Source organism: Tachypleus tridentatus, chromosome 6 (genome assembly GCF_004210375.1).
Source record: "Tachypleus tridentatus isolate NWPU-2018 chromosome 6, ASM421037v1, whole genome shotgun sequence".
NCBI lineage: Eukaryota > Metazoa > Arthropoda > Merostomata > Xiphosura > Limulidae > Tachypleus > Tachypleus tridentatus.
In genome coordinates, this window is record NC_134830.1 from 89,112,575 (window position 1) to 89,126,439 (window position 13,865).

The 13,865-nt window shown below is 36.4% G+C and overlaps 1 protein-coding gene across 1 annotated transcript in view; it reads left to right on the top strand.

Annotated features, from left to right (window-relative positions):
* The first annotated feature begins 13,548 nt into the window (after positions 1–13,548).
* LOC143252996 (uncharacterized) overlaps positions 13,549–13,865 on the top strand; it is a 38,805-nt gene continuing 38,488 nt past the window's right edge. Inside the window, exon 1 of the mRNA XM_076506019.1 lies at positions 13,549–13,696. The gene's annotated coding sequence lies outside the window, so the exon portion shown is untranslated. The remainder of the gene's footprint in view (positions 13,697–13,865) is intronic.

Genomic DNA, 13,865 nt, shown 5'->3' on the forward strand with positions numbered 1-13,865 from the left:
TCCACTCGGGCTAGGGTCAAACAAGTACCATTGTTGGAAGTTCTCAACAGGTGTTATGGACATTATATCTGATGCTGGTATTTGGGTGTAGTGCTCACAAAACCCTGGCGTTGCTGCAGTGTCTTTGTTTGACATTGTAATGCATCCTCTCATAGGGCTCCATGGTGGGTGGGGTCAGTGTGCACTGAAATATTCTTTTTTTTTTATGGATCCCCTGAAAAAAAATTAAATAAAATAGTAAAAAATCAGCCTCTAGGTGAACGACCACGTCTTGATTCTGAGCAGCAATCTTCAACATCTGTAACACCTGTACCTTATTTTCTTATACTGCATTCCCTTTCAGACAGTAGGGACTAGAGGGACTTGCTAGCTTTCCAAAATCAGTCAAAAACTTTGCTCTGGTGACATATTGGTGGAGACATCGACATTTAAACACGGTGAACTCCTGTTGCATTCAAAGGCAATTGGGGATAAACTTATAGAAGTTACACCTCATGCTACTTTGAATTCATTACGAGGAGTTATTGTTGAGAGGGATTTAAAGAACATCCCAGAGTTGGAAATTCTCGCTGGTTTCTCCACCCAAGAAGTTTCTGCAGTGAGGCATATCTCCACTCGCAAAGATGGAATTATGGTGCTGACCATAAATTCTGACATTTATGTCACCACTTCTGCCTGCCACCATCAAGGCAGATTATCTTAACTGCAGAGTACGGCCATACATTCCAAACCCTTTCCAATGTTTCCAGTGTCAACAGTTTGGTCACTTGAAGAGGTAATGTCGTGGTTCCTTGACGTGTGCTCGTTGCAGTGGCAAGGACCATGATGCCTATGAGTGTGAAACAGATCCTCATTGGATGAATTGCAATGGCTCTCGCACATCCTACTTTCATTCTTGCCCTAAATGGTTGGAAGAAAAAGAGGTGCAGCATTTAGAAACGATTCATAACATTACCCATCCTGAGGCTGGAAAATTGCTGTCCACCACCTCATCTAGGAAGTATGCTGCTGCACTTCGTTCTACAGCTACTGTGGAGTGCAGACGGATCTCTTTGTGCCTCCTAAAGAATCGTTCTCCAAACAAATGAAAAGTCTTTTGCTCTCCATGGTATAAAAGTTGAAAAATCAACTTCGACACCTATCTCTGCCCCTTATATAAATTCCACCAAGGAATCTTGGATTAAGTTCACAACCAGCATATCCTCTTTCACCAGTTCCAAAGTCATTTGGGACAAGATTCGAAAGGTCAGTGGACAATATCACTCTGTCCCCCTCTCGATCTTGCTCTCTGATGGTCAGGAAGTAACTGATACCCAGAGCATCACCGATACTCTAGGTAAAAGCTTTTGCCACCTATCTAATACTTCTGCCTCTTCTTCCACCTTCTTAGCCATCACAACTCGGGCAGAGCAATCACCTCTTTTCTTTCGAGCTGATGGTCTATATGACTATAATTGTCCCTTTACACTGGTAGAACTCAAACTGGCCCTTCATTGGTCTGGCAGTACATTGGTTGGACCTGATGATATACACTATAAGATACTGCGCCATCTCTCTCCTGCTTCTCTTGCTATCCTGGTTGTTTTTAACCAAATCTGACAGGATAATGTTTTCCCTGATGCCTGGTGCCAGGCTATTGTTCTGCCTTTCTCCAAGCCTGGGAAGGATCCCAAGATTTCTTCAAACTACCGTCCAATTGCTTTGACGAGCTGTCTCTGTAAGACCTTAGAGAGGATGGTTAATGCTCATCTTGTTTGGTTTCTTGAATCAAACAACCTCCTCTCGCCCACCCAGTGTGAGTTCCAACGACAGTGCTCCACCATGGACCACCTGATTAGACTTGAAACGTCAATCAGAGAAGCCTTTCTCAAAGGACAACATCTTGTATCAATATTCATTGACATTGAGAACATATGATACAACATGGAGGTATGACATTTTGCGAGACCTCCATTTATATGGGTTATGTGGCCATTTGCCCATTTTTATTAAATTTTTTTTAATGGACAGGAGATTCCGAGTTCGTGTGGGTTCGACACTTTTCCTTTCTTTTCTACAGGAACTTGGAGTCCCTCAGGGCTGTGTTCTAAGTGTCACACTTTTCAGTATAAAAGTTAATGCCATCACTGAACAACTCCCTCTCGCTGTTGCAAACGGGCTCTATGTTGACAACTTTCACATCTCATGTCAGTCGTCGAACATGAGGTATATTGAGCGGCAACTACAGAATGCTCTCAATTGTTTACTGAAGTAGACCACAGCAAATGGCTTTACCTTCTCTCTCTCTAAAACCGTTTGCGTGCACTTTTGCTGCCAATGGGGTATTCACCCTGATCTTAAACTCCGTATCAGTGAAGTTGTGCTGTTTGTGGTCTCTGAGACCAAGTTCTTGGGGCATATCTTTGATCGTAAGCTAACCTTTATACTACACATCAAGCAGCTACAGGTCAAATGTGCAAGAGTACTGAACATCCTTCGTGTCCCTATGCTAGACCCTATTCATCATCAAGAACTTGAGCTTTGCACTGGGACTTTCTGCACATCCCCAGTTCAGAACTTATATATAGAGTCTCATGAACCTTCTTTGCACCTCTGCCGTTTGTAACTGTCATTACTATATGCTTTGAAACTTCGTTCCTTGCCAAAGCACTCCACCTGGGGTTGTGTTTTCCTTCCTTGATGGGCCATGCTTTTTCAGACCAGACAGTCTGCCATTGCTCCTTTTGGCCTTTTTATCCAGGTGCAGTTAGGTGAATTGGGTAACATTGCTGTATCCACTGGTCAGCCCATCCCACCATGGCTTCTTTCAGTCCCCAATTGTGACCTAACTTTAAGTAATCTGAGAAAAGTGGACACTCCTGATTGGAAATACTGTCTGCTGTTTGCTGAACATCTTTCGAACCATCCTTCCATTCCTTTTTATACAGACGGTTCGAAATCAGGTGTCTGTGTGGGCTCTGCCATGGTTTGTTGTGGTTCGGTGGTTCCACGCAGAATCCCCTCTACAGCTCCTGTGTTCACTGCTGAACTGTATGCCATTTCTCTTGCCCTGGATCACATAGAAGCTAAGCAGTACTCGAATTGCACGATTTATACTGACTTGCTTAGTTCTCTTCTGGCCCTGAAATCACTTCACGTTGGTTCACACCCTGATCTTGCCGATATTCAAAACCGACTAGCCCATTTATCTTTAACATCTACTTCTATCCTGTTTTTCTGGATACTTGGCCACGTTGGTATTCGCGGGAATGAGCTTGCCGACACCGCAGCTAAATCTGTCAGCTCTGACACTCTCACTGCTGTGCCTGTTCCATACATGGACTATGGTCCTGTATTCAAGGCTCGGCTCCCTGCCAGTCGACAATCGACTTGAGCAACGTGAAAACAAGCTCTGCCAAATAAAACCCCATATTGGAGTTTGGCCGTCTTGTTACCGTAAGAATCGGAAGGAGGAAGTTGTTCTAACTAGACTACGCATTGGTCACAGTTTTTTAACTCATCGTTTTCTTTTATCTGGAACTGACGCACCAGTGTGTAGTTTATGTAACACTCAAATCACTGTAAGCCACATTTTACTTTTCTGCCATCGTAACGTTACGACTCTCAACGACGGCACTATTTTAAACATGTTTTGTCCCAGGATTTGTCTGTAACATTGGACAGTGTTATTCGTGATGGTGACACTGTCCACCTTGATAAAGTTTTGAGTTTTATAATGGCCATTAATCTTTTTTAATGCCATTTACGTTTTTTAATATATACTTTACACCATTTTAATGTGGTTCACTTTTAAAAATCACAGTTCATCTAGTTTAATTTGAAACTAGAAAGACCTGGCATGGCCTAGCTCGTTAAGGCGTGCACTTTGTAATCTGAGAGTCGTGGGTTCGCGCCCGAGTCGCGCCAAACGTGCTCGCCCTCCCAGCCGTGGGGGCGTTATAATGTGACAGTCAATCCTACTATTCGTTGGTAAAAGAGTAACCCAAGAGTTGGCGGTGGGTGGTGATGACTAGCTGCCTTCCTTCTAATCTTACACTTCTAAATTAGGGACGGCTAGCACAGATAGCCCTCGAGTAGCTTTGTGCGAAATTCAAAAACAAACAAACTTACATGTTAGTCTTTCTGGCGAGTTATGATTATTACAGTCACGCTACAGAAAGTCCTTTACAGCTTAAATTACTGTAGTTTTTCTATTGACGTTGTAGACTAAATGTAAACATTGGTTTTGTACTATTTATTTATGTTTTAACTTTGTTTTTTCTACCTTAATTTCCTTTTATGAATTTTACTGAATTTACTTTTACCTTTTTACCGGACATTTGGCGCAGATAGTTTAGCTGCTTTGTGCCATAAAACACTAAATCAACCAACCAACCTTCACAACTGCTGTTCAGATCAGTAGCAGTCCATCAGTAGGCTGACAACAGAATAAATAATCATTTAGATCACACAAGAAAGTACATTAGTATAGTATTGTATCTCTTTATTCAACTGATTAAAATAGGTTTAAGTATTCTGAAAAATCATCATGTGGTTTATCTTAAACCTAAGAGCTTTGACCTTAAATACCACTAACCACATAAGACTTGTATGAGCATAATTTTTAGCTCTATTTAGAAATCTTAAAATATTTTTAAAATTTTTGAAATAAAATTGAAAATGAAGGGTTTTTTATTGTTATAAAATTCTCGATAAATGACAACTGAGTTATTTGAAGACACTGACCAATTGTGGAAAAGGTAAATTTTTAAGTATTCATTTTAAACATATTTATTACGAAAAGAAATGGTAGCTGCCAGTAAAAACCAGGTTGGCTCACAAAGAGTTTGAGATAAAATTAAAGAAAAGCATCATCAATTTAACAAATTTAAATTGACTGGTATGACAGGAGATTTAGAATGTTATAGAATAACAAGAAAATTAGTTGAAATTATATATGCTTACTTGTTTGAAATGCATAACAATAACTTTTTGCCGGACATTTAAATGTAGCCAATGAATAGTTGGCAATGCTCTCAGTTTTCAGTCTCGTTAACATTATGCGTCATACCAGTATAAATGATAGTCGTTCGTTGGTTAAAGACCTAATTGCAGATTGATCATGATAATAAATTATTTTTTGGTTGTGACTTGTGTCTTTTCTCTGTAAACAGAAAATTCAGAACAGAACAAATGTCGAAAAAGATTGTTCTGCCCATATTTGATGCTATCATTAGAAGTTACTTGAATTTAAACATTTGAACCCACATTGTGTTATTCTGTCTTAGTGGTCGAATTAGAGCAGCGATTAAAGCGTGAATGATAAAAGCCGCGAAAGTGAAGTTAAGATTGAACAATATAGACTGTGAGGAATCCGACAGCGTTTATGTGGTTTTTCTTAACTTTTGATTACGTTCTTGGCATTATTCCTGTCCGGTAGTAATTATTTTTTTTATTTAAATTAACCTATAACTTTAGTCTAATAAAACACAAATGCAAAAGCCAGTTTAACAACGTTATGTTTGAGTGCATCAAATGTTATTTCCTGAATTCCCTGGTGGCTTATAACGCCAAAAACTGATTTCGATACCTGTGATGGGCGAATCACAGATAACCCATTGTATGGTTTTGCGTTCAGAAAAAACACAAAAAGTTTATGTAAGTCACTGTTTCAAACATTTTGTTTTCTAATATCTCAGTTATTTAAGAATTTAAGTATTTTTTTCAGCACTTCAAAAGTAAAATCTACTTAAATACTATGCTTGAGTTTGTGTCCGGAACTTTTCACACACATTTCTCGATCAAACGCTACAAATCTCATCTGGTTAGAAGAATCTTTGACCAAGAAGTCTGGATGACATATTGGCTTTTTCCATTCAGAATAACCTTACCTGTTTTTTTGTTGTTTTTTCTTTTGTCGAACTTTTGAATGCATTGAGTATATACTCAATGTATATTCTGTATATACAGGATGGCACGTTACCGTGTCATCACGTAACAACTGGCTTCAGTTTCGACTTTATTTATTTGCAAGGTATTTCATAAAAAACGACATTTAACCTATGTGTAATGTTAAAAAATAACATTACACTAAATGAATTGCTATGGGATTTCTCGATTATTTATGTCTAAAATACGCATGTGAAATTCGTTCAAAAATATATGTTATCACTTTGTAAACACCAAGGATTGGAAACTATACAGAATTCGAATCGATGAAGTAATACTTTGTCACTAACCGAAATCAGAAAAAGAAATCGAATAGAAAACATTGAAAAAATCGATTTGAAATTCGAACTCGAATCGACAAAATATATCGGTTTTTACTTCGGTTGTCCACAGAAAACTTTTGAATATCTAACTTTTCATTTGTAGAGGATCACTCGCCACACGTGTTATTTCCTCGATATACTGAAATCCTCAGGTCATATTGAGCCTTTTATTTGTGTTCGGGTACCCTTTATATCGCCCATCTTTTCTTATGTTCTTATTGACCTAATTAATCTTAACTCTTAATCTGTCCTACCGTATTATACCTCGTAAGGGAATGGTATTCTTATAAAAATCTGTTCGCCTTCCATTACTGAAAGTTCTTAATTCCTTAATGAGGCTTCTGCTACTTGGAGAGTGTTTGTTTGTTTTTTGAATTGTGCATAAAGCTATACAAGAGCTATCTGCACTCACCGTCCCTAATTTAGCAGTTTAAAACTAGAGGGAAGGCAGCTAGTCATCGCCACCCACCAGCTACTTTCGTTTTGACCAAAGTCTAATAGCTCTGACTCTGGTAAAAAGGTTTTAATTCAGCAGTGTCATTATAGAATGTTCTTATTTGCTGTCTTTGGTATCTTGAATTAATTAACCTGTTATTAATGTGAATAATTCTTATAGCACCAAAAGCTGGAACGGCGGTAAGTCTTCGGACTTACCACGCGAAAATAGGGGGTTCGACTCTCATTGGTTGACACAGCAGATAGCCTGATGTGGCTTTGCTAAACAAAACACATACACACACAAACATCTAAAGAAAAAGAAAATTTCCAAATAATGGGACTATTAAAACCCGGATGCAACTTTAATGCAATGTATTTTACTATAGCCTGTCAATGGAATTATGAATTTTTAGTATGTTATAAATAATTACCTTCTCTATAGATTTGAGAAGTTATGAAGTAGTATGAAAAAATATATATTTTTTTAGGATATTAAGGTCAAACGCAACTCAGATGATAAATATCATCTTTAGAGAGCGTGATCTCCTAAAACTCGGATGCAATACTGCTGGGCGCAATGGATGATAAATAACACTTCATAAATAAGTGTGAGGAAGGATTTTTTTATATATATTTCTTAGCTATCGTGATGTAAGTTAGTTCAGATTAACCAGTTTTAGAGTAAATTTGAAGGGGTAAAACACATAAATACGCATATACTGTTTGTATATGTATATATATATATTTAATTTTATGATAAAATTATATAGAAATTAAATACTTACGAAATTACTAAGTAACATTATAGAACAGAAGGTAATCAATATAAACAAAAATTGAAATAATTTTATGCAAATAATGATTGCATAATTCAACAGTAACAACAGTATTACTCATTTTTTAGCACTTTTCATCAATACATTCATATGATACCATGTATATCACAGTTGTCACATATCACGAAAGAGCTTCTCTGTCGGCTTTATTCCATGTCAGTATCAGTGTATTTATTCGGTAATTTCATTATTGCTTTATTTACAGTGTTCAGCAAATCTTTGTCGATGTTTTATTGATATCTGATTTCTTGAAGAAGTCCACTAGATATCAGAAATGCAAAAGTGGCTAGTTTTGACATGTTATATTATATAGAATGTTTACAGAAAATGTTCATGAAGTTGTTTATTAATTCAACAAATATGTTTAAACTTAACATCAACATAGATTTGTATAAGAATAGAGATGGCACTACATTCTACTTCAATCGCATTTTATTACCTTGATTTGAGATCTCCAAAAAACACGACTTCATATCGTCAGCATAATAGTTCTTTGTCAAATGCTGAGAGCGTTATAGGTGTTGATATGGTCCCTACGCCAACATAAGTGAATCCATTGCAATTTTATTTATTTTCCATTAGGAACCGATAGCAACAAATGTCCGTTTTCGCTTGTTTTTTTCTTGTAGTTGAAACATCAATACGCAGCACAATTACTTGGCATGTTGGATATTTCTTTTGTCTTCTTAGAGAACGATTGATAATTAAAATATTTTCCTCTTTAACATTTTTATAGTATAATATGACGCAAATAGGCCATAACATATCAAGGGGAATTTTGTGGACTGAGCCAATTGGGCCTAATTAAGGGACGCACTTGACGTCACTAAGGTCCACCCATATCCGAACGAATTATTAAAAACTGCGCACCATGTTATATATGTGTGTGTGTAAAAACGGCTGGTATGGATAGAGAAAGCTCTATGTAGAGGAGCGAACAACAAGAAGGTTTTCTCGTCATCACGGGTTATAAATAGTCCCTTCAGCGCTCATCTGCAATGACAATATCACTTCCGCAAGATGAAAAGATACCACAGCGATACCAAGCGCACAAAAACATTCGCAAGTTTTTGTTCAACATTAAATATTCCAGTGGGCATAAAAACGTTTAATAATGCTATGATTGAGATGGTTACCCTAGATAAGAAACCTTTGTTTGCAGTATAGGACAGTGGTTTATGTAAAATATTCGATCAAATTTAAAAGGCACTTGACACAACAATGGATTGAAAGAAAAGTTCGACTTTAGTTGGTGAGAAAGCTACAAAAATTGTGAAACAAATAAGTGAAGCGCTGCAGAACAGAATGTTTTCACTGAAAATTGATATCACATTCGCTCCTCTTCATAAAAAACGTTCTCAACCCATACCAGCCGTTTTTACATATATATTAATAAGAAATTATATGCAATGAATCCCAAACTTCAACTTCGAGTAACTTTGGAATCTGAAGAGCAGATGGCATCCAGGACATCAGAGGAAGAGTTGAGAAAGATGCTTAAGGTAGCTGCATAAAACAAGAAAACCTCGATTACTCCAAAAAAGGATGTTGCTTCGACTCTGAACGACTTTGCGAATACTGAAATAAATCCAGCAGACAGCAGTCTAACTTCATAGTGGAAGGCAATGAAGATAGAGCACGAACACTTGTACAAACTGACTGTAATTGTGTGTAATGTTCTAGTGATACAAGTCAGTGTAGAAATATTATTTTATATTTTTAGAATTATTTATGTCTTCAAAGAAACAGTTTATTGCTTGAAAACATTGAGAATACTTTAGTTGTTCATTCTAATTTCAACTTGTATATTATATAACGCTTGTATTATTATATAATAAAGGAATTGAATTTGAAACCTCTTTTTACTATTCGTATTTTGATACTTAATATGTTTGTAAAACTATGAATTAAAAAGTGTTAAAGAGTTTAAATAAAATAAGAAAATTAAATAAAAAGTATCGGAAACAATGAGTGGTTTTCCATTAAATACGTTGGTTTTATTAAGATTGGTCTTAAATGTGTATTCATAAAGAATGTAATTTAACAAAAGTAAAAAAAAACAGCAACAAAAGAGTAAATAGAAGGAGACAAACTTAATGCTTCATCCCATAGAAAGAGAGAAGGAAGGAAAAAATAATGTTACCAAATTGTTGCATTTATAAAGATTAAATATTAAATAAAACATATATATATACAGATGAAACGTTATATTATCTTTCAAAAGTTTGTTTGTTTGTTTTGAATTTTGGACTACTCTTTTACCAACGAATAGTGGGATTGACCGTAACATTATAACGCTGGTGATTATTAGCTACCTTCCTTCTAGTCTTACACTACTAAATCAGGGACGGCTAGCGCAGGTAGCCCTAGTATAGCTTTGAGTGAAATTCCAAACAACGTAAAGACATAGTGCAAGAAACCTCTTCAAGATTGTGATGCGTGTGTGTTGAATTTAAGCACAGTAAACATTATACCTGTTCGCATTTTTACAGCTTATTCACATAGTGCAAACATTGAGTGCTAGATCATCTCCAGCAACATCTTCAATACTCCAGACAGGTCGTGTATGCATTTGTGCACAAACAGTCTCCACTTCACTGTCCACTACAACATGCCAACTTTGTACATGCAAGATCTAAGGGCTGGTATTCTGTTTTGGCTCAATAAATGTAGTCACTGAATCATGGACAGGCCAAAGGAAAAACAATAAGGGTGTTTCCATAGTATTTCTTCTGAGACAAAATGTCAAAAGAGCTCATACAGACGTTGGAAGTGACACCTTCAGTGATTGGCAGCAAGAGTAAGATGAAGCTCAAAACAAATTGATTAAAATACTGTTAATTGAGTTAAATATATAGCTCTACAAACAAATCTACCCACCCCAGTGACGGCAAAAGTGTAAGTTGATTTGTAAGTTTAAATTATTTCGTGGTCTTTAACAGGTTAATTCTGTTGCACTTTTGGTTTCACTCAGAACCAAAATTCAAAGTTACCTACACCACCCACCACAAAACGTAATCGATGAGCATTTCAGTCATGCTAAGAGTCGACCAACAATAACATACGGTAAATATTTATTTTTATTTTTTAATTCACCTCATATTTTAAAAGTAAGTGATAGTGTACAATATTCTGTTTGTGAAGAAAAATTTGATATCGATTTTATTGGTGTCTGTTATTTCACTCTCCAGTGGCTTAGCGGTATGTCTGCGGTCTTTCAAAGCTACAAACCGGGTTTCGATACCTGTGGTGAGCAGAGCACAGATAGCCCATTTTGTAGCTTTGTGCTTAATTCAAAACAACAACAACAATTGTTATTCCATCATTTCGAACGAGAATGTTGAGCTTTTCAAACCAGAGATAGATGGACGTTCTGATAGGGAACACGGTTCGCAGTGTATATAAGATGTTTAACGTTCATAGTTACAAAAGAAATGCGATATTAAATTAGCATCTATATAGGTTTAATTAGTTAATATCAGTATGCAATAATTATGTTGTGTCTTACTTAAGTTGTTAGTATTTGCTTTACAGACTTTAGGTAGACATTTATTAGTATTTATTGAATTAACGAGACGAAAGATGGCATCATAAAGTTATATTATAAAGGTAAACCATAATGACACAATGTGGAAAATATGTTTACACGACTTGTTATTAATTGAAATGAGGACTTTTGTAGGTAACCTAAGCTCATAATAATAACTTTAAAGTGTGATATGTTCTCCCATAAACTCTAAGGGTGAGAAAATAGTTGATGGTTAAGTTTAGCTTCTATGAAGTAGGGAGCAAAACATAATATAATGCTTCAGAATTCTGTAATTTTATTGTGGCGGGAACTCTAGACTTCAGAAGATACGAGCCAGGTTTGAAACCACGAGATAACACGAATTATATCAACACATAAGTACAATTTATTGTGTCACATTAAATTTCGATAAACGGTTGAACTGCTAAGAAATAGCAGTGAAATTTTAATTTCATAAAGTTTTCAAAATAATTTGAGCTCATCAGGTTCCTTCACCTTGTCTTTATACGATTCCGTCGGTGTAACAGCAGTATGTGTACGGATTTAGACTTTAAAATGTAGATTTGGTTTCTTTCGATGGACAAAGGAAATACTTCGATGTGGCTTTTCTATATAAAAAAACATACACACAACATGGTCAATTTCAAATCCTTTGTAAATGTGTGTGGGGGTGTATTTTTTCTGGGGCTAAACATATGGTTCACTGTCCGTACCAAACGTGCTAGTGGGGGCTTTATAAAGTGACGGTCAATCTTACTATTCGCTGGTAAAAGAGTATCCCAAGAGTTGGCGGTGAGTGGTGATGACTAGCTGCCTTTAGACTTACACTGCTAAATTAGAGACGGCTAGCGCAATAATTTTTTCTGAATAAAAAAGTCAGTTAGACTAAAATTTCAGTAGATTTTATTTGTGCCGCATTATTTATCTTTGAGTAGCAAATCACTGAAACTTTCAGAGATAAATTTTCGCTCTGACAATTGTTTTTCATGACTCGTGTTTGTGTGTACTATTATTACTAGTAAACACCAGCTGTTTGTACAAGTAATTACTGAACGTACTAGTCACATCTCATTAAAACAGTTACAGAAAGTGAACATTTTATAAAAAAACATTTTTTTGGACAGTATTGCACGGGAAGAGTGTTCCCGTGATAAATTGTAATATTTATATATATTGAAAACGGTACTCCATTTTTGGTAATATGATTACAAATTACATCAATAAAGATATAACCAAACTCTCGTATATAGTTCTAATGAAAGTTGTGTTCTGGTTGTGAGGATAATTTTAAAATTTTTGTTCTGTTATAAAGAAATGATTGCTGCATATACCGTAAGCAGTTTTTTTTTAATTATTCAATCTTCAATACCTAAACTTCCTAAAGTGTGGTTTTTTTATGAATTTTCGTTTGTGGTGCTACTCAAGAGATAGGACCACATTATGTTTATTGTTTCAGTTACGTACACAGCTACATATGTACACATTATGAACATTATATATAGTAAGATTATTTATCTCGTACGATGTGTTGTCGAGCGAAATGTTCCTAAGTATGTAGAGATGCTTGGCAAAACAATGGAGTTTCTCATACTAAAGTGTCATTCGAGGTCCTGTGATTTACGTTAGTTGACACAAACTCGCGGTCTGCATTTTGTGACAGTGAGTGAGTTTTCCAGTAGTTAACAATGGGTACTGTTTGATAAGATGCCTAATCTTTAGTTTATCATTTCTAAAGTAGGGACAGCTATCGCAGATAAGGTTTGCGTAACTTTGAGCGCATATCCCGAACAATCAATCTTTTTTATATATAGGTACTGACGGTAAGGTTGCAGCGATCAGATAAATTTCGACACTAGCGAATAAAGTTGAACGTCATGCAATAACACAAAATATTTCACGTACTTTAAGCTATAGTGCGGTATAAGAAAGACAGTCAGTTTCCTTTCTTGGGCGATATATGACTACTGACGGTTACTTTCCTTCTGGCTAGTAGTTCAAACTTAGCAACTCTGACAAACAGTCATAAAAATACAAAATGCAATAAAACGAAATAGATTCAGATAAACAATGCTGACAGAAAGAATTAAACAAGAAATGGTCAATTTTTTTTTAAGTGATGATAATGTCGTCTATACATTTAGTGGATTTCCAGTGTTCATGCTTCTCATTATACTAGAATTGAGTTATTAACACACTATTAAAAACAAAAGAAGTATTTAAGCATTTACTGTCGGCATCAGTATGCATGAGTCCTTAGGATTTGTTTGTTTTGTTTTTTTTGGAATTTCGCACAAAGCTACGCGAGGGCTATCTGTGCTAGCCGTCCCTAATTTAGCAGTGTAAGACTAGAGGGAAGGAAGCTAGTCGTCACCACCCACCGCCAACTCTTGGGCTACTCTTTTACCAACGATTGGCCGTAACATTATACACCCCCACGGCTGGGAGGGCGAGAATGTTTAGCGCGACGCGGGCGCGAACCCACGACCCTCGGATTACGAGTCGCACGCCTTACGCGCTTGGCCATGCCAGGCCGAGTCCTCAGGAAGCAGATCACACAGCTAGAGCATGTACAGTGGTAGTTTGGTATCTTTCCTTCCAGTCATCGTCACATCGTATGTGTGTGTGCATATAGTCGAGTCTCAGTTAAGTGTCTAAATGTTATTTTTTTAAAGATTAAATTTCACACGTTTTATTGACATTTTTGTACACACGAGTGAAAGACCGTCTCTCCGACAGCTCATGCAATTTTGTATAATATGACGTAATAATTAAACTTCTTTTGTTGAAAATCAATCCACAATGCTCTGAGAA